This window comes from Abramis brama (assembly GCF_963993115.1).
Source record: "Abramis brama genome assembly, chromosome: 1".
NCBI lineage: Eukaryota > Metazoa > Chordata > Actinopteri > Cypriniformes > Leuciscidae > Abramis > Abramis brama.
The window spans coordinates 71,797,857-71,819,227 of record NC_139963.1 but is presented as its reverse complement, the minus strand read 5'-3'; the positions used below and the strand labels follow the sequence as shown (position 1 = coordinate 71,819,227).

General features: G+C 41.1%; 3 protein-coding genes across 5 annotated transcripts in view; 1 reads left to right on the top strand and 2 right to left on the bottom strand.

Annotated features, from left to right (window-relative positions):
* The window catches only part of LOC311094936 (uncharacterized protein), a 39,928-nt gene extending 24,976 nt beyond the window's left edge, over nt 1–14,952 (bottom strand). Inside the window, exon 1 of one of the 2 annotated variants that reach the window (XM_084133165.1) lies at nt 14,742–14,952. The gene's annotated coding sequence lies outside the window, so the exon portion shown is untranslated. The remainder of the gene's footprint in view (nt 1–14,741) is intronic. The other variant, XM_084133166.1, reaches the window with a different exon arrangement.
* The window catches only part of LOC311094737 (uncharacterized protein), a 231,146-nt gene that overhangs the window by 50,226 nt on the left and 159,549 nt on the right, over nt 1–21,371 (top strand). The window lies entirely within an intron of this gene.
* LOC311094753 (uncharacterized protein) overlaps nt 1–21,371 on the bottom strand; it is a 113,047-nt gene that overhangs the window by 7,479 nt on the left and 84,197 nt on the right. The gene's annotated exons all lie outside the window — the stretch shown is intronic.

The following is a 21,371-nucleotide window of genomic DNA, read 5'->3' as shown; positions in this document are numbered from 1 at the left end:
ATGACGATCCTTCTTTCCAATGGACTAGTTGACATACGTGCTTCAGACGTAATCAAACAGGGGCGTTCCGAAAGCATCATCGACGCAGCGTCTCGTTCCCTTCTCAGGGAACTAGGGTTACAGTCGTAACCTGAGACGTTTTCTTTGTAACAAAATACTGTTGAAAAACAAACAGAACTAAACTACATTGTGGAGATGATTCAAGCATTAGGGGTATGAATCTCTAGGCACCTCACCATTCGATTTCGATTCAGAGGGCTGCGATGCGATGATAAAACGGTTATCAATGTATTTTTTTTCTATATAGATTTTCTTTTTTTCCACTGTGTGATTACTTAGTACTTTTAAAGGGGTCATATAATGGTACATGCACTTTTACAAGTTGATTGTACTGAAATGTGTGTTGGCAGTGCCTGTACACAACCACCATAAAATTATAGAAATCCATCCAGTGTTTTTTTTTTAATCTTCTTATATGTTTTCCCCTCTCCTAAATCAAGCCGTTCGACCGTGTGACGTCACACGGTCGGGCGATTGTTGATTGACAGCAGCGTTTCAACACAGACCCGCCCTCGCTCGTGAGCGAGCTGTCAATCAAAGTCCGACGCGGTCATTGTTGATGCTGGAGCACTGTCTATGAGCAGAATGGCATCTAAGCGATTGTGGTGTTCTGTTCTTGGGTGTAATAACGAACACAGCAGTCATTTTGATGTTCCTAAATCCGAACCGCTGAAGACGCAGTGGCTGAGTTTGTTTTCGAAGGGAATATTCCCCACGATCAACGTCAATGCTTTCATGTTTGCGCAAATCATTTCACACACCAGACTGCTTTACAAATGAGGTCAGTATAAAGCTGGTTTTGCTAAGAAGCTTCTCCTGAAAAAAGGATCGGTACCCAACAATTCGTGTTCCTGCTGCACCTCCAGAAGAAGAAGTGAGTGTAACGTTTTATTAACCTTTATATTAATATTTATATTAATCTTTCAGGGTTTTTCCTGGGTCAAAATTGGTCTTCGGTGGTGGTTGACCAACATTGTCATCCACACACAGCAAAGAGTACCCTAGTACCCACATGATCCGCAAGCCCAATATGCAATTATCAGACACAGATATTACCTGTCACTCTCACTCATCCTTTCTTGCCCCCTTTGCAAAAAAAGCTGTGATTTTTCCACGACTGGCTTTCATTGTTTTGAAAGATAAAATCCTTTTTTGATAGACCTGATAATTATTTTAGTATAATCATATAAATTAAAAAGTAGCATTAAAAACGTAGCGTTAAGATGTGTAATAGTGTAATTTTTACCATATAAAATTAGCAGCTAGCTAGCAACAGCTTGATTTGTGCTTTGATCTAGTTTCATCTCACTCCAGTCTGCACTTGGGGGTGCAGAGGCAGGCAGGCTAAATACACATTAATTGCGCAGATATTAACATAAAAAATACATAATATTCAATTAAAATAAACATAAATAAGACTTATTCATGTTTCTTTATTTATTTTTATTGATTGCAACAATTAACTACATTATTTAATCACGATTAATCGGCATTAAAAAAAACGTACTTTTTAACATTTTTTATAATGTAATAATTTCACAATTAATCTCCAAATTAATGTAGTATATTTATAAGACAGTATATTTTAAATATTTGTCTAACAGGTAGGAAAAATATATAGAAATTGAAGTTATCAAACAGTTTGCACTGCATACATTTTAAATTGTACATAGATTAATCCTTATTAATGTTAAAAAAGATCTTTAGTCAAGAGCATAGACTGTAAAAAATAAGCATAGACTTTAGTCAAGAGCAGTGAGTGTTTTTCTCTGTTACTTTGTTCTTTGATTAACCTTACTGACAGAAAGCTTTATTGGCTACTGTGTCTTTAAAGGGTAACTAAACCCCTGGTCAGAGCCTGACTCCACCCACTGTCAATATTTGAAAAATGCTAGAAAAGTGGGCAGACCCCAGCGGAGAGAGAGGGGACGAACCGAGGGCGGGGGGGCATGCACCTGAGACCTGCTGTCAGACTCTAAAATGGAGTTTGCTCACAGGGTCGCAAGACGACGTAAAGTACATGCATCTGATGAGTTTTATCAGAGCCCGTCATTCTCTGGTTTTATCAAGTTGATGTCAATAGCGCGCGCTCTCTATATAGGCATATATTTTGCCGCTATGTGAAAAAATCCAGCAAAATGCGCCGACGCGTTTGTCGACCCCAGAGGAATAACTTTAGCCTAACCATAAAGTGTGATTAAATATGATCACTCACATCAGGACGCCGCTGCTGTGGTGGAGTCCATGCAGGAGGAGCAGCGTTTGTCACTGCGTCGCTTTTCAGCGCGAGCTGTGTGGAGAAGCCCATTTCCACCTCTATTGCGTTGGAGAAGAAATCCCGCGAAAATGCATGTTTCACACTCACGGTCTTCCAGGCCAAGTGTATGCAAACACTGGCGCCTATTTTCCAAGTCTGCTGGAAAGTTATGCAGTCCAGCAGTGCTGTTGCAACCAGCAACACTACACCTACGTACCCTCCTGACCACTGTACACAGATAAATCTACGCTAGCTCATACCAAGGGCGTGGTGAGCTCGTATCAGGGGCGTGGTAGAGCTGGAACCTGCTTACGTCACCTGCCACCTTTTACGTCACTTGCCACCGCAACATCCAATAGGAAAATTCAACTGCAGTAGCCACCGTTCAACCTTAAGAGGGCAGCACTCAGACGTTTTTACACCATATATTGTAAAATTAAAACACTTTATACCCAAATGTCAAAAAAGTTACTCGAATCAATGAACAGCACTAATAAGGCCTCATTCTAACAGATCATTAAATAAAAAAAGTTGGTTTAGGGTTTAGTTACCCTTTAAAACCAGCCGCTGGCAGAGACACGGATCTCACACGCGTCTCATTCTCTCACAACTCTTTGCTTTCATTTACGACTTTATTTAACTAATTTAATACTGCTCAGACTGCTCTTATGAGGATACTCGACAAAACGGACATTTTGACATAATTGCGTGTGTTAATGCCATCTCTCTCATGTTCGTCCATCCTCGGATGCTGCTGTTCTTCTTTGCGTGATTTTTTTATAGAAAGATTAAAAATACAGGAGAAATGCGGGGAAATATTTAAACGGGATGATAGCGGGATAGCAATGTAAAATACGGGAGAATCCCGGGAAAAACGGGAGGGTTGACACAGGTATTCAGACACTGCACGGGCAGACCAATTGCTTTAACCATTCATTATAATGAATCGGCTCAAAGGAGTCATTAGGTCGCGAATCGGACTTTAGCGGACGTGTTGTGTGGGAAAGATTTCGAAAGATCACAAAAGATTTGTCAACACACACACACAAAAAAAACACTTCAAACTGGATAGATTTTTTTTTTTTTTTGCATTTATTTAAAGTTAGGCCTATGTCAGCTGCATGTGCGGAATGCTTGTCACAAGTTGTAAGAGAAGATAAGGCAACTTTTTTTTGACTGCAATTCACACCCAGCGCTAATTCAGCAAAAATATTCTCCGAATGCACCACGTGAAACATGGATTCGGTCTTCCGACCTTTAGGATCAGTTGATTTTGATGCGAGGGAGAGAGCAAAGACAGAACTGAAGACGGAGAGTGCCCGCGCGGGGGTAGGGCGCTGTGAGCGTTCTCTCCGTCACTCCGTCAGTAGCCTGCTTCACTCACAAAACCCAATTACAGATCAAATAAGGCTTTGGCGGGACAAAAAATCGTTTTGGCGGCCGCCAAGAATTTTTCAATGTAGGAAAAACCCTGTCTTTGCAAATCGCTTGCTGCTTGCTTCACGCTGAATTTGAATGCTTCCAATTAGATCTCACTGTGATGTTATTAATTCTGCTGTGAATTCAAACTCTTTCTTACTGGATCTCCCAGCGCTGTGTAAATATGTCAATATTTCTTTATCAATTAACATTTAGAAAATCTATTTTTGACATTTGTGATTCGATTCAGAATCGTCAACATCGCGATGCATCTAAGAATTGATTTTCCCCCACCCCATCGAGCATGTTGAAAATTCTTCTTCAATCAAGTTCTCTTACATTTACAAAGTAAATTAAATGGCTACTGTTTCATACTGAGGTAAATGAGGCTTACTGTCTACTGTAAACCACAAATAATATATTGCCTATTCCACCTCAAGCGCAGGCATTACGCTTGCCACAAAGAACTGGCAAAAGTAATGATTATGCATGAGACATTTTAATTGTTTATTAATAAACTAGTGATTTCTGTCAGTGTCGACTGCAAACAAAGTTGGCGATGCCAACTCGCCATCCTCGCAGCACTTACGCCCGTTTCACACATACTCCGTTTGCAGTGCGTATGCGGTGCATATTTTTTTCCATACCCATGTTAACAGGTTCGAGCTTTCACACTGCACGCGGTTGCAGTCCGTCGATCCGTTCCATTTGCGGTGCGTATACAGCAGTGCAGCGATCGTTTACGCACCGAGTCTATCTTTGCTGTGCTGCAAACGCTGAATTAAAGTGACAGCGCATGTTTCATGGTCAAAATTAACACAGTAATTTCACCATAAATGTGATTAATTAAATAAAATGTAGTAATCTCACCATAAATGTATTTAATTAAATACTATTTTCACTTTAAGACCGGGGTAAAGCAAGTAAAACTACAATTTACCTCAACAAGGCGACATAATGAACGACACTCGTCTCATTCGTGGAGGCACAAACAGGGAGCGAGACCCAAAGGCACTCGAGACATCAGATTGTCACAAGCATCACATATTGCCGCAGTAGCCTCCTCTACCCCAGATACAGCTCTGACAAGGATTGCAAACACTGGTCTCCTACCACCGCCTATACATCTTGAGAACAGATTTGAAGTACTAATGAATGTAAATGAGGAATCCCCAAACGTGATGAATGTGATTGAACACAGACAGAATCAGCAAGTAGCTAAAACTGATGCTAACTGGCGCTCAAAGTCGAGCAGACAGCGGCACTCAGCTCAGAGCGCAGCCGAGCCCAGGACTCTGACAGTGGACAGAGTAATCAGAAACATTAGCAGCAGGGAAACTACGTGCTGCCTTCCACAAGCAACAACTTCTGATGTAAACAGGGAACTTCAGAACATTCTGATGAAACATAAGACTGCGAATCGACTCATCATTCATGTGGGGAAGAATGAAATTCATAAAGAGCAGTCAGAACTCCTTAAGAAGGATTTCAATGAACTTTTTGAAACACTTAAAAGACTGAAAGTTCAAACATTCATCAGTGGACCACTCCCAGCAAGAAGAACAAACAGGTTTTCACGGTTGCTTGGGCTTAATACATGGCTGCAAAAAACCTGCAATATAAAAGGAGTGAACTTCATTGACAACTTCAATCTTTTCTGGAGTCAGAGACAACTATTTCATCAGGATGGCCTCCACCCAAACAAACTTGGTTCAAGAGTGTTAAAGGACAATATCTACTTCTCCCTCAATCATCCTTCTGCAGTGTGTGCCAATCCATTCAATCTGAACGGCACGTGTGTGCACACACCCCTAGACACAGTATGAATGACCACAGGACTTCACTTCAGCAGCAAAATGGACATGCGGTTGACATATCACACAAGGACAAAGATAACACCACTCAGCCACAACAACCTCTGCTCACGGACTCAATCTCAGCTGAACCCTGCCCACAGAGCTCACCACAGACAGACATATTAGAAGTGCTCCAAGATTCAGCACCCAAGGACAACTTCCTGGAAAACAGCCAGGGAAGCCAGGACAGCATATTACAGCCTCCGATAACACCAGAGCACCAGACATTTTATCCCTATCTCCAGCATCTCCACTTCTGTGCTTCTCACAGAAAATGGAAGAACTGGTGAATGCTGGAACCAAACTATCCCACTCTTTTGCTGCAAGCCCCCAGACATCAACCAAAAAACGGCAGGCACCACAACCACCAAAGCCTGCAGGCCCAGCTCGCCCTCCCCCTCCTGTGAGAGCTCTTCGGCCTCTCTCTCAACGCCAGGGCCCACAACCTCCTCCATCTGCTCGAGGTGAACCAAAAACAACTGATACCAGCTCTCAGTGATATGTGTTGGGTCCCCGCTATGATAACAGTAACTTTCTCAAATGTTTACAGAACAAGCGGGAACCCAATGTGCCTGTATCTTTCTCTATTGCTGTTCTATTAAAAGATAGAAAGTCTAAGGCCTTCAATAGCCGTACAGCAAACCCAACTAATCTGGTGCCTATTACACGCCAAACTAAGATTGCTGTGGGGACAAAAACGAAGACTGTTAAGTTAGCACTCTTAAACATCCGCTCACTTAAAAATAAATCACTTCTAGTCAACGACTTAATACCACAAACAACCTGGATGTTATGCTTCTAAATGAAACCTGGCTACCCATCTTTCGAACATCTAGGTATTGTGTTAAAAGGTGCTCCATGCATTTTACTTATCATTGTTTACAGGCCTCCAAAATACTCTCCAGCCTTTGCTGAGGACTTTACAGAACTGTTATCAACAATTACCTCAGAGTTTGACTATTCTGCCATTGCTGGAGATTTTAACATTCACATAGATAATGCAGAAACCAATATGGCAAAAGAAATCAAAACTGTTATAAAAACTTTTGATCAGACTCAGCATGTACATGGACCCACACACAATCGTGGACACACTCTAGATTTACTAATCAGTAAGGGTCTAAATATTTCAGCAATTGTTATTAAGGATGTAGCACTGTCTGATCATTTCTGTATTTTCTTTGATATATTGATCTCTCCTGCCATTGAAGCTGGATCTGTGTCTGTCAAGAAGAGATGCTTAAATGAGAACACTAGTGTACTATGAAGGCTATATCCTTAACACCAAGCATATCTGCGGACTCTGTTGATTTTCTCCTTGATTCTTTTGACTCAAAAGTTAAAAGTGTAATTGATGATATTGCTCCTGTGAAAGTCAGGAAGAAGAGTGGCAGACAAAAAGCACCTTGGAGAAACTCAACAGCAGTGCAAAATATGAAAAGACAATGCAGACAGGCAGAGCGCATATGGCGGAAGACAAAACTTGTAGTCCATTATAACATCTACAAAGACAGCCTTCATGCTTTCAATATGGAACTAGTCAAAGCTAGACAGACTTTCTTCTCAAATAATATAAACAGCAATTTAAACAACACACGCACTCTTTTTGCTACTGTTGAGAGACTGGCAAACCCCCCAAGCCAGATTCCCAGTGAAATGCTCTCAGACAGCAAGTGCAGTGAGTTTGCTTCTTTCTTCTCTGAGAAAATCAATAATATCAGAAAGGTGATCAGCACATCCTTGAGTTACGCTGGGGTCAGAAAGATCAGACCACCTGAGAAAGTAGTTACTATGTCTGATTTCAAAGATATTGATGGTAAAATTCTGGAAGAAACCGTACAGCACCTTAAAACATCAACCTGCGCTCTTGACACACTTCCCACATCTTTTTTTCAAAAATGTGTTAAACAGTTTAGAAGCAGATCTTCTAGAAGTGGTAAACTCCTCACTTCTCTTTGGGAGTTTCATATCAGCTAGAAATACCAAGGGTTCACGCTAAGCATGGAGAGTCCGCTTTTAGCTACTATGCCAGCCGCAGCTGGAACCAGCTTCCAGAGGAGATCAGATGTGCTCCTACAGTAGTCACATTCAAATCCAGACTCAAAACACTTTAGCTATGCATTTACTGAATGAGCACTGTGCCACTGTTCTTCCGACTGTTTGAACTGTTCTGTGTTTTATTTAAATTTTCTAAACTGTTTTAATTATTCAAATTTCTTTTTATTATTTTAATTTCTTCTATGTAAAGCACTTTGAATTGCCATTGTGTATGAAATGTGCTATATAAATAAACTTGCCTTGCCTATAGAGAGAAATGCACACTTCATACAAATTAGCCTACATAAGCAGAGAGTAGCCCAATTCTTTTCGTTTTGAATTGTTTTGTTTAAAAGTACACATTTCAACCTTTCAATATATATTTCTCAGGTCTGTGAGGCAAGTATAGCTTATACACTGAGTTTGTGTTCATTTATGAGGCGAGCTCCAGTTCACGCGCCGGCGCCTCTGCATCCTAATTATATTGTCTGATATATTTGCTTCTTATTTATTAAATCCAGGCAATTTGTTGATGAAACATTGATTAAATTAAGTTAAAATTTATACAAAACGAAATTCACTTTAACGAAAGGCTTTTTACAAATCAAAACTTAAGTGGTCAAAATCATGTCTGACCCACTCCATATGTCTCCCGATATATTTGGCATCTTATGATCCTATCTTACTCATCTCAAACGGTTCCCTTTTCATATAATCAACATGGATGAAATTGAAAAAATAGCATTATAATATTTAAACATAAATATTAGAGATGCACCGATTACAATTTTCTGGGCCGATTCCGATTTCTGATTTTTCATTAAGTTTGACCTGCCGATACCGATTTTAGCCGATTCCGATTTCATTTTTTCTAACCACTTTACAGCACACACAAATATTTATTTTATATCTTTTCTGTAATAGAACATTTTACAATTTGCATAGTTCACACACATCTAAAGTGCAGTGTTATGGAAGAACCATTTCCTTTTCACATTCAATATCCAATATTTTTTATATATGTATTTAACAAACTAAACGTCTGTATGAAAACAGGGAATGGCAATAAAATAATATATAAATAAAAAATAAAATAATATAGCCTTGCAGTATAAAGATATTTCTCAAAGCACACACACACAGGCCTATTGCAATCACTTGTACAAACTGAATAATAAAACAAGTTTAAATGGGTACATTTTCTATAAATATTAGTCTTCGTTTTCTTTTCTGACATAGCCTACTCTAGTTCTTGTTAAAACACGCAAAGTCTGTGCATTTTGGGCACTTTTTTTGTGAAACCCTATTTAGGCTATTTTGTCCATCAAAAGTGTGCTTTCCCTTTAATTGAGCGTGAGCAGTGCAGCAAATGGACTCGGCGCCGAAACACGCGCTTAACTGCTCGCGACGCTCCTGCTTGACGCTCACGCGCTGCTCCTGCTCCCGTTGTGAATGCACTCATTGATTAACATGCACGCCGGAAAAAAATACGCGCTTGCGGTCTGAACGGACGTAATTCACAAGGTTTTATACATGTGTGTACCGTGTGCACGTGTGATGCTGATGTTGCGCGATGTTAATCATGCGCCGCCCGAGTGCATTTGACCGGCATAAAATCGGTATTTGTCAGACTGACCAGCCGGTCGTCGGTCACGGCCGATCACGTGAAAATCGGCCAATTCCGGTCACCAGCCGATCAATCTGTGCATCTCTAATAAATATGAAACGCATGTTTAAGTTTTGTAGTAATACCCAGCGATCTTCAAATATTATTTTTGCTTAAAATTACCATCCCTAATATGTATTTCAATGCTTTACGGGGGCCTTGTTTATTATTATTTAATTTTTTTCAAAAACACCCCCTAACCACCGCAGTTATTGGTCAATTTCCACTGCGGTGGTAAAAAACTGCCATGTCACAGCCCTAGGTAGCATTGGAACTGGACGGGAAGGATAACTCTGAGTGTTGGAAGGGATTTTGCCTTCTCACACGCGACAGGTTCGTGGATCTGAGTGTTGCGATTTCGGTTTCATGACGCATATCGCTACAGCCCTAATCAACACTCATTCAACAAGTCATTCAGGATCATCAGCAGATCAACTCACTTTATTCTGAGTGTTTGCTGTTAGAAACACATTATTTGAGTCAGATAGATGATCTGCCTATTAAACTGCTCCATTGATGGACAATACTGTCATTTCTCACACTATGACATGGATAAAACATCAATAATACAAAAACAATCACTAATGACACTAGGGATGCTAACGATTAACTGACGATAATACATTTAATCGATAAAACTTATCAGTCATCGATTAAGCAGGTTCTTAAGTGTGCGTCTCCGTGCTGCGCGACCACTAAACATGTGCGAGCGCGCCGGAGTTATGTTTTGGACCATTTTACACCTTCATCATGACTATAAGTTTGCGTGTGCACTCGCAGCCTTTTGTTCTGTGCAAATGTAAGTTGTAATATTGTGTTTATTTTGTGTAGGCCTATCTATATCTGATTTATCTCATATAGGATGCATTTGGTTAAGAATTAATGTAGTAAAGTGTACGGTGATCCTTTTTAGTTTCAGCGCGCGCAGCTAAAACGGCAATGCACGACTAATAATGACTATTATTGGACTATCATATTACATAACTTTATTAAGAGAACAATATTGTAATAAAACATTTATTATTTGGATTATTTGGGTTTAGTTGCCGTGTCGCTTTGCTCCAGAAATAGCGCGTCCACAACATGAGTCATTCTGAATGGCACGTAACCAGTGATGGGAATAAGGGCGTTATAAATAAATGGCGTTACTAACGGTGTTATTTTTTTCAATAACGAGTAATCAAACTAATTACTGTTTCCTTCGTTACAACGCCATTACAGTTACTGTCAATAAAAATGCGGCGTTACTATAATTGAACTCACTGAAGCAGTTTTCATCCGAGTAGGCTCTCTCTCAGCCATATGAGCTGCAAAGTTTTTTCTCTGGTGTGTGTGTGTTTATGAGGCACCGGACTGGACAAAAGCGAGGCGAATGCCGCGAGCGCGCTCGACAGTGCGCGAGAGAGACCGAGTGTGTCCGAGAACGAAACATTTCATATTGGGGGTATCCAAGAAATTTCTTATATTTAAACTTTTTTTTTTTAAGTTACGCAATAGTTACTTTCCCTGGTAATTAGTTACTTTTGTAATGATGTAATTCAGTTACTAATGCAGTTATTTTTTGTGAGAAGTAACTAGTAACTATAAATAATTACTAGGGCTGGGCTAAATCGATTTTATCGAATGTGTAGTTTACTTCGATTTGTTTGAATGAAAATCAGTTTTCTCTTTAACATTCGCCGACACTTCCCTCTGGGCTCCCGTAGCTCCGAACGGGCTCAGCCCTTCCCCCGCGCGTTTGGAATAGAGATACACAAACAACATGGCAAATAAACTAGACCACTGCAGCACAAGCACACCCGCCAAAAAAAACAACCTACAGTTTTACAAACTGAATCCACAGGGCTGCCAAGGCAGAGAAGGTTACTATTGCAATGAAACAAATTCTCAGCTCTCAGATTTAATTACCAAATTCAAACAATAAACACCGTTTTGGTGCTTGACAAATCGCTGACAGAGTTCAAGCGGCACGTGAATCGATCATCTGTTACTCTTTACTACTAGTTAATTGTAGGCTAAATAAACACGAATGATCAATAGGTAATTTGAAAGATACATTTCAACTTACCGAAATGAAATAAAATCGATCGATCAGTGTTTTCCAACTGGTTGGAACATCTAAAGAGGTCTATAATAACATCCTGGGGACGATAGAAAATGTGTTTAGGACGAATAAAAATATTCTCCAGGAGCCGGTTGCACCAACAGGGCTTACGTCTGGTCTTAAGGTAAGTAGGTCTTAACTCAGCATTCTAAGTCCGACCTAAAAGTTACGACAGTTGCACCACCCAGGCTTAAATCCTCTTCTCACTAAGACCGGACGTAAATCTTACGCCTAGTCAGTAGCAGGCGTAAATTCTAAATCTAGGCTTATAATAGCGTTAATAGCCGTTATCCGACAGATAGTGTTTCTATAGTAACCACTTGATAACTCAGCAGTAAAGACATAGCGGGCTTTTAGACGGGAGAGAGTTTTTTTTTAGTTTTTTTTATTATTAAACAAAAAGCACAAGGGATAGGCCTACATGTATCAATCACAAAAAAATTGACGGGAGAGAGTTATTAGGGACAGAAGCAATCCATTGGACATTTACATTGTTACAATGAGGTTTCGATTCTGTCGGAGAGATAAACAGTTACAGTTTGTGTCGAACCACAACGCAGCATTGACACCAGCAGTAGCCTACAGCTGTTAATAGCGCTATGTTTTTATGCAAATGGTGCGTTTCAAAACACTGTTGGAGACATGATTAATGTCCACAAATCCACCGCGTGTCGATTGATACGGCTACAAGTTAACAAAACAGCGGCAGATAGTTTACAGCGTAACCTAGCAACGCACGCTGCTAGTCAACTGCTATAGTTCCGTGGTCATTCACATGAACGCGCAACGCTAAGACCAGGCGTAGTTAAGCCTAGGCTTAAGTTTGGTTGGTGCAACTGACGTTAAGTCAACTCTAAAGACTGGTCTTAACTAAGAGGACCAGGCTTAGTAAAGCCCTGTTGGTGCAACCGGCTCCAGGATGCCTACAGGACGAAATACATTTTTGTATGTGTGTTCATTTATTACTAGCCTTAGGAGCCTATTAGGGTAACTTAGAAAATGCCAAAATTAACCGACCAAGCGCTGACTACAACGGAACGCGTCTTCTCATGCTGTTACTATAGTTACTATCACTGGCCAACTACTCACCCGGAGACTTGTTTCGCGGTACATCTATCACATGGCTTATTTTCACAGACGAAAACGAGACGATAACTAAATAAAAACTAGTTTTGAATGACAAAAACTATGACGAAAATCTATTGGCATATTAGTCAACGAATAAAAACTAGACAAAAATGTTAGATAGTGACGATTTGGGAAGCGATCCAGTCTGATGACCTGCGTTTGTGGCAGATGCGCACATGTATGAAATCACAAATTGATTATATTAATTGTGATTAAAATGTAGTTTTCCGAGCGCTAATTGTTTGTTGAGCTCCAAATATGGAGATCAGTACATTTGTATGTATGCCAACAATGGTAGAAATGTAGTTAATTTAGAAATTCATTACGTTACCCAGGAAAGACATTTTCATGGCGAAAAAGAAAATGGTTAATTACAAAAAAAATGGTTAATTACATTCTTGAAATGTGTAGATATCATTGCATTACATACACAGCACTCTAGTATAGAAAGTCGTACAATTTTAATTTTTTGCCAGTTTTATTTTTCTTCACATTTTAAATCCTTATCCGTCATTCACCCGTGTACTGTAACGTGCTGATCTACCCAGCGGCACACGGGTTGACATGCGCTGCATGTCTCATATAACGTTAAAAAATGTAAACGTCTGGGAGAATGAGTAGAGCAGACATATAGATCTGAATAAGAGTGACGACGCAAAAAAAGAGCTCTATTCGGTTTTCTGTGTGCGAATTGAGCTCTATTTCGTGTCTGAATGGACAAATACACACAACATTATGTCGAAATGTCCGTTTTGGAGAGTATTCACGTAAACTATGTTGGTTATGTCTTAAACAGTCTTAATTGTTTTTCAGGACGGTTCCAGGACGGAGGTGCAAAAAGTTAGTCTGGAGCCCTGGCGGCGCGTCTTTAAAATTCGAACACATTATTCTCTATGAGCGTACACACACCGGCGGCGCCATTCAGCGTCTGTCCGCGGCGCCCAGCAACGGCTCAGGACCTTGTTCAAAATCCTGCTGCGCCACAGAGCGCCATTTACGTTTATTTGTCGTTAATGTATACTGACTTCAACCTGTGCTGCAATATACATTAATTTACAGAAATCAGCAGCGTGGATGAAAACTGCTGATGTTATTGAATTTTCAGGTGATATTCTCAATTCATTCAGTTAACGGACGCTCTAAGGTAAAGTGTTCAGACTGCAGACTTAGCAACGATTGTATTTAATTGTATCAGTACGCTGCGCTTCTCGTCCGGTGTGCCATAGTCAGACCAATGTCGTCTGCAAATTATACAAGACCGTCGTCGGTTTCTCTATGTTTATTTAACACTTTGCACTATTTTATTACTCTTTCTTTATTAAGCATTTCTTACGTATTCATTAATTTTGCACCTTAATGTTAAGAGATAATTGTTAAGTGTTCATTGTGATTTTAGACTTATGTTTACATTATAATTATTTGAGTGTTTTCCATGTGTTGACATTTCTGCCTTTATAACTGAGGGGATTATAATCAGAGGAAGGTTAAGTTTAAAATAAAAAATGTTTAAATGTAATATATTTCTCTCCTGGTCCTTTAAATAGGTCATAAATAATATCAATATCGATATCGACCGATATGAAACACTTATCGTGATTTTCAGCCACATCGCCCAGCCCTACTAGATAAACAACTAGGCTACAGCAGCATAATATGTCCAAATTAATCTAAAATCTAATCTAATCTAAAATATAGTTTGATCTTATGATTCATTAATCACTAAGTTAGATCACTATAATAACATTTTATATGCGCAGAAACTCAAAATTATCATAAAACTTTTTAAAATAAAGAGCACCAAAGAGCACTATTGTTCCAAGAGTCAAACGCTATTCATATTTATAAGTAGGCTATTGATTTAATGTCTCAAGTTGCTCATTATGCTGTGAAGTATGTAAGAGTAAAGTAAAATAATGTAAACCATTTAGCAGATCTGTTCCGGGTATGACACTTGAGATCGATATCCATACATTCCCTTCATAGATCTCAAACTTTGACTTGACGAAACTCACACAAACGAACACAACATCGTCTGAATGAACTCAACATATTCTCATGCTCGCTGCTGCTGCACTAAATGTTTATTTCAGAAGGAAGATGCCAGAAAAGACGCACAAGTATCGCTGTGATCGATGAAAACAATACAGGAATGAGCCTGTCGCTGAATCAAACTGTATAAAGTGTGTGTGATGGTTGAGTAAATATGAGAAATACCGTGAACTGCTCTCCTCTCCTCAGAAGACTCGACACTGAAACTCTCAATGAGGGAAGCGAGACGGGCGCGAGCGAGCGAGCGGTGACGTCATCGGCCTCCAACGCACGCGCGTACGGGATACCCCCGCAGCCAATCAGGGCCACGCAGATTGAGAGGCATCCAGCTGCAGCCCCGCAGACTCACTTCTTGCGAGACACCAGTGGCTGGACACCAGTGGATGGACAGCAGACGTCATTTCCGTATCGTCATTCACTTTTCAAATTGACGTCATTTCCGTATCGTCATTCACTTTTCAAATTTGACGCGCCATGCAGATGTAAGCGGTAAGAAAAAATAATAAACTGTCGATGATTTATAGGTCATGTCAGAATTCAAATGCACAAACTAGCTAGTTAAAAAAAATCGTCTTGTTTTCAAGGTACTGTGTCGTGTTTTTTTTAAAAGGTATTAGTGAACTCTGTTGTGCCTCAATTCTAGGTTGCTACAATAGATTTTCCAATTAAATCGTTCTTTGAGTGGTATGATTTAATATTGTAAATACGTTTTTTTTTTCACTTGGATGTGTGAAGATTGTACCATTTGTACCATGTGTAATTTCCAATAAATATTGCAAAACCATGAAGTGTTAATTTGATCTGGATTGTTTGGTAAATTGTCTGATCATGTGAATCTACGTATATTTTAAAAACAGAAGTGGTTACATTTACAAAAAAAAAAAAAAATAAGAATTGAATTTCCAAATGGGCAAGGCAAAAAACTGTGGTCAATTAACATGTACAAGTCTGTTGTATTGACAAAACGTTATAGTCCACTGATCTAGGCTGAATTTAAGTCACAAAAAATAGTGATATGATCTGAACAATATATATTTTCAAGGTGGTTCTTGTGAATGCAGTTTGCATGAATTATTGATGTTATAATATTAAGTATATTATTGAGAATTGTTTTATGTAAAGAGATATGATAAAGATCATATTTCAATTTGCACACAGCTTTTATATTATATATTTTAAGTCATAAAAGTAAAATGACAATACGGAAAAGACGTGTGCAATTAAGCCTGCAAAGAATGCTGTCTATCCACTGGTGAAAACAGAAAATAAATATGCTGTCTATCCATAGGTGAAAATATAAAATAAATATTCTGTCCATCCAGAGGTGAGAACTAAATATGCTGTCTATCCAGAAGTGAAAATATAAAATAAATATTCTGTCCATCCAAACTATATATGCTGTCTATCCAGAGGTGAAAATATAAAATAAATATTCTGTCCATCCAAACTATATATGCTGTCTATCCAGAGGTGAAAATATAAAATAAATATATGTCAATCCAGAGGTGAGAACTAAATATGCTGTCTATCCAGAGGTGAAAATATAAAATAAATATATGTCAATCCAGAGGTGAAAATAGGAAATAAAATTGCTGTCCATCCAGCGGTGAAACCGGAAATTAGCGGCGAAACGGAAATGACGTAGGCTGTCTATCCACTGGTGTCCAGCCAGTGGTGTCTAGCCGGAGGTGAGTCTGCGGGGCTGCAGCTGGATGCTATTGCGCAGATTCAGCTTTACTAGTAGCCTTCAATTATTGTTATTATTTTAGAACTGAAGTGACTCCAGTTACTAAAGGTGAAAGGAACTTTTTCAAGTGAAGCACAAAATAGGCAGAATAGCAGAGGAGGATTATGGGGTTAGAATTGTTGCATTATTCCAGATAAATAGATTAATATTTACAAATAAATGTAAAGAGATTCACAAAAAAATCTAATTCACAAATAAATAAAATGAGATTTGCACATAAAAAAATATTAAAATATTAAATATAATAATAAAATATAAAGTAATATTATTATTATTAATATTTACAAATGTTTTATTATTTTATAAACACAACTGCCTGGCATTAATTTGTGAACTGCTTTCTGTGCATTTGTAAATCCCCTCACGCATTTGTGGATTTTGAAAGGCTATATATAGGCTGTCGGTTGTTAATTTAGCTCTCATGATAGACAGGTTATGTAATTTTTCAGGATTATTATCAATACTTATTTTAATTTCAACTTTTTTTTATTTGATCCTGCTTATTATGTAATTCCTTATTATGTTGTTTGTATCATTTCTCCTCTTACGTACACTTCCCATCTAATACTTGTCGTAGTTTCATTCGTATAGTTCACAATATTTATCAATACAATTCTCCACAAATTTAATAAACTCTGGGTCTTGTAACAAAGTTTGCAACCTCCATCTAGAACAATGCTGAAATCTACCCAAATGTATCTCCATAGATACTGCTGCATGATCACTGATTATTATACAGCATTTTTTCACATATGTGTGTTTGGTGTCAAATGTATTTTTTGTTTTGACTTTGTATTACGTGGCACATCGTAATTAATTTGTGTATTGTGTTTTGTTTTATGCAGAACTGATTTACTCTCTATGCATTGGATCCCTTATTTCCACGTTTTGTTTCCTCATTGTGCAGACCGCCCAGCCAAAACCGTCTCACTAGCCTAGTCAAAGTTCAGAGGTAATATTAAATAGTCATTAAAATACTAAAAATAATCAGTGTTGGGTGTAATGCAATACTAACTTAAAGGGGGGGTGAAACACTCAGTTTCAGTCAATCTCATGTTAATCTTGAGTACCTATAGACAGTGTTGGGGAAGTTACTTTTAAAAAGTAGTGTTTGCTCGTTACTCGTTACTTTTAAAAAAAGTAATCCGTTACTTTACTTAGTTACCCCGTTTGGAAAGTAACTTTTTACGTTACTCGTTACTTTTACGTTACTTTTATGTTGCTTGACTTTGGGCAGAACCCAATATCTGTTCCTAAATATCAGGGCTTAATTTGAGCCGGAACATGTTCCGTCACCTCCGACATTGGATCCGGAACCTTTTTTATTGGATCCGGCACCTCCTGTGTCACTAAAATTAATTGCCTAAATGAAAAAAAATAAAATGACTGTTTGTGTAGTGTTCAATGTTTGTGACACATGACTTGCGCGCTTGTTGTACGAGTTGAGATTGCTATAGCCTCGATCGTTTCACTCAGGGGAAAATTTTCAAAAAGACAGGAAAGTTTGCTTAACTTTTTCAATTTTTCCACGGTGGACACAGTAGCCTAGTATCGACATAATATCTCTTATTTCGACATAATAAGGGGACATTCTAATCCGCACATTAAGCGTTCTTATAGGCTAATGGTTTTCTATGGGAGGAAAATGCTTAACATGTAAATGCGTTCATATTATGGGCTCATCAGATTTTTTGTACATAGCATAGCCTATTTGTTAGGATTTTAGTTTCTCTTACGAGAGTTCTCTCGTACTGCGTTTTATCAAAACGCTACGGGAAAAGTCTCTTTTCACGAAACACTGAAGCAAAAATTATCCTTTAATTTTCATATATGTAAAACGCGTTGCGGCAGCAGCAGACAGCTGAAGCAAGACGGCTTGTCCGCTCATTGGCTGCTCTGCGGCAACTGCATAAGCCTATCGAGCGCAGGCTGATGCAACATCAGACCAATGAGGGCGCTTCGCTTGAGAAGGCTGATTCACTTGATTTTAATCTCTTCAGCGAAGCGCACGCATCGCTGGATCACGAGGAAGCACGCGTTGTCTGATGCAAGCACTTCAGCGGGACGAGCCCTTGAAGCCGCTGGCCAACGCCGCCTTCTACCGCCGTACCTGCTGCGCTTTCCGACGCCATATCCTTTACATTCTTGTTCTTGTGTTTGTGTGTGTGTGTGTGTGTTCGCTTTGCAACACGCACCCCTAAAAGAGCTGCGTCTTTTTCAAGATGCCTTCTCATGCAGCGCTCGCGCTCGCTGACGGCGAACGCCTTCACTCCGAGCCAATTGCCTACGGTGACTCTGAGGACTCACCGGGCATCCTTCCGAGGCTGCCCTTCCTGGAAGCGGATGGCGGGATTAGTTTTTCTTTACGTTACAAGAAAAGCTACCCTGCCTCTGCACGCGTCATTCACCGGCGAAGGAGAAAAGAGTGTTCTTAGTCCCACCGTTGGTCGGTCTGACCTCTTTTCTCTCACATTTCTCAGTTCCCTGTTCGGCGACTGGAAATATTATTGCAGCAAGTGAGTCTGTTACACGCTTGCCTGCCAGCAAACGCCGAAGAATACATGTTGACGCCGCTTTCAAAGCCTGTATCCCCCTGTGGCTCAGTGGTGGAATTATAGGTTCTCCACGCGGGAGACTGGGGTTCGGATCCCGGTCTAGCGGCATATATATTTATGCCGCCAATGCTTTGCTCTGTAAGTCCCCTGAAGGCGACTGCAGAGATGCATTTTGCAGCCAGCGAGCGCGTAGTACCCGCTTGCCTGCAACCGAACACCGTTTCTACGGTTCCCGCGCGTCACTGGCGAAAGGAGAATGGAGTGTTTTCAGCCCCGCTGAAACTGGGCGATTTCCACTCTTCTCACATTCTGGCATTTTGCAGGCGTCTGAAAATGCAAATCACTCTGTCTGTTCCCCGAGAGGCAACTGCAGACGTGTTTTTTGCTGGCCACGAGCACGTGGTAGCAAACGCCAGTGTGGATAAAACTCGCGCTGACTTTGTCTATGTATCTTCACTGTGGTCCAGTGGTAGATTCTTAGACTTGCGCGCGGGCGATCGGAGGTTCGAACCCCAGGCCGGCCGGCAGAAAATATTTATGCCGCCGAATGCAAATCACTCTGTTTGTTCCCCGAGAGACAACTGCAGACGTGTTTTTTGCTGCCCACGAGCACGGCCGATGATGCTATATGTGTAGAGAAGATGCCCACTGCTAGTGCCCATCCCTACACACTAGCACAGCCCTTCACACAGGGCCCGCGCTCATATATTCGACTCGGGTCGATCACGCACGCAACATAGTGAACGTGCCCACTGCCTAGTGCCCACAAACACTATGTTCTGCATGCCTTGTGGTTTCTGTAAAGACGAAACCTGTGTGCATTCACTCTGCTCAGACAGACAGTGCACTCATTGCAGTAACTGTGCCCGCTCTCCCGCGCCCACACTTACTCACGGTATTTCTGGTGTCCCGGCCACGGCCGATGGTGCTATAAATGTAGTGTCGATGCCCACTTCTCAGTGCCCATCCCTACACACAAGCACAGCCCTGCACTTAGGGCTCGCGCAAATAAAATCGACTCAGGTCGATTGCGCTCCCCACATAGTAAAAGTGCCCACTACTCAGTGCCCACGAACACTATGTCTATCAGATCACAGGCTCTCTGTAAAAACGAGACCTATGAGCGCGCGCGCTGCTTACACAGGCAGTTCGCCCAAAGCAGTAAATGTGTCCGCTCCCAGCCCACATCTACTCGCACACATGAGTCCCACGGGACTCGCGCAGCCCTCCCTCACTCAGCCAAGCACTGTTGTAAGGTCGAGGACGAGCGCTCCGCCCGCTGTATTAAGCGCGCCCCCCGCCTCAAATGCCGCAGGCATAACGCCTACGTTTGTGAGCCCCGTAGCACCTCTGTCGCACGGCGAACAGAGCGCGCTCTGTATCCGGCCCTTAGCCAACCATGCAGATGCATGGGCAGCGCTTCCAGGGGTTTCGGACTGGGTCTTAGGCATTATAAAGAGAGGCTTCTCGCTACAGTTTTTTCGACGCCCTCCGCGCTTCACAGCGCGCGTCGAAACTTCGGTACCGCTGAAAGTAGCACACCTACTTCGCGCCGAAATATCAAAACTGATAAGCAAAGGGGCGATAGAGCTTATTCCCCGAGATCAAAGCGAACAGGGGATATACAGCAGATACTTTCTAGTCCCCAAAAAGGACGGCGGTATCAGACCCATTCTGGATCTAAGACGACTGAACAGAGTGTTAGTGAAACGCCGTTTCAAAATGCTCACGACCAGCAAAATTCTCGCGCATGTTCGCCGGGAAGACTGGTTCATGTCGATAGATCTGAAGGACGCGTATTTTCAAATACAGATAGCGTCACATCACAGGCGATTCTTGAGATTCGCCTTCGAGGGTCAGACATACCAGTATACAGTCCTGCCTTTCGGCTTGTCCCTGGCACCTCGTACATTTACGAAATGCATGGATGCAGCGCTCGCTCCTCTCAGACTCAGAGGCATGCGAGTGCTGAACTACTTGGACGACTGGTTGATCCTAGCCCAATCACGATCTCAGCTCGTAGAGCACAGAGCCATTTTACTCGATCACCTCGAGAATCTTGGTATCACGGTCAATTGGGCGAAGAGTTCACTGAACCCCAGTCAAACGATTTCGTTTCTGGGTATAGTTCTGGACTCACAGTCTATGACAGCGCAGCTGTCGCCACAGCGTGTGCTGAACATTCAGCGCGCGGCGAAGTCTTTCCGCCGCGGCGCTTTCACCCCGCTCAGGAAATTTCAAAGGATGCTGGGTCTCATGGCCTCAGCATCGTCAGTTCTCCGGCTGGGCTTGCTCCGCATGCGCCCGCTGCAGTTCTGGTTGAAAGCGTGGGTACCGCGCAGAGCGTGGGTGTCCGGTCAATTACGCCTCAAGGTCAATCAGGACTGTGTCACAGCCCTGGTGCCTTGGATGGCGAACGACTGGTACCAATCAGGTGTAAGCCTGGGGACTTCCTCGAGGGTGAGGATGGTGTCGACGGACGCATCCACCTCG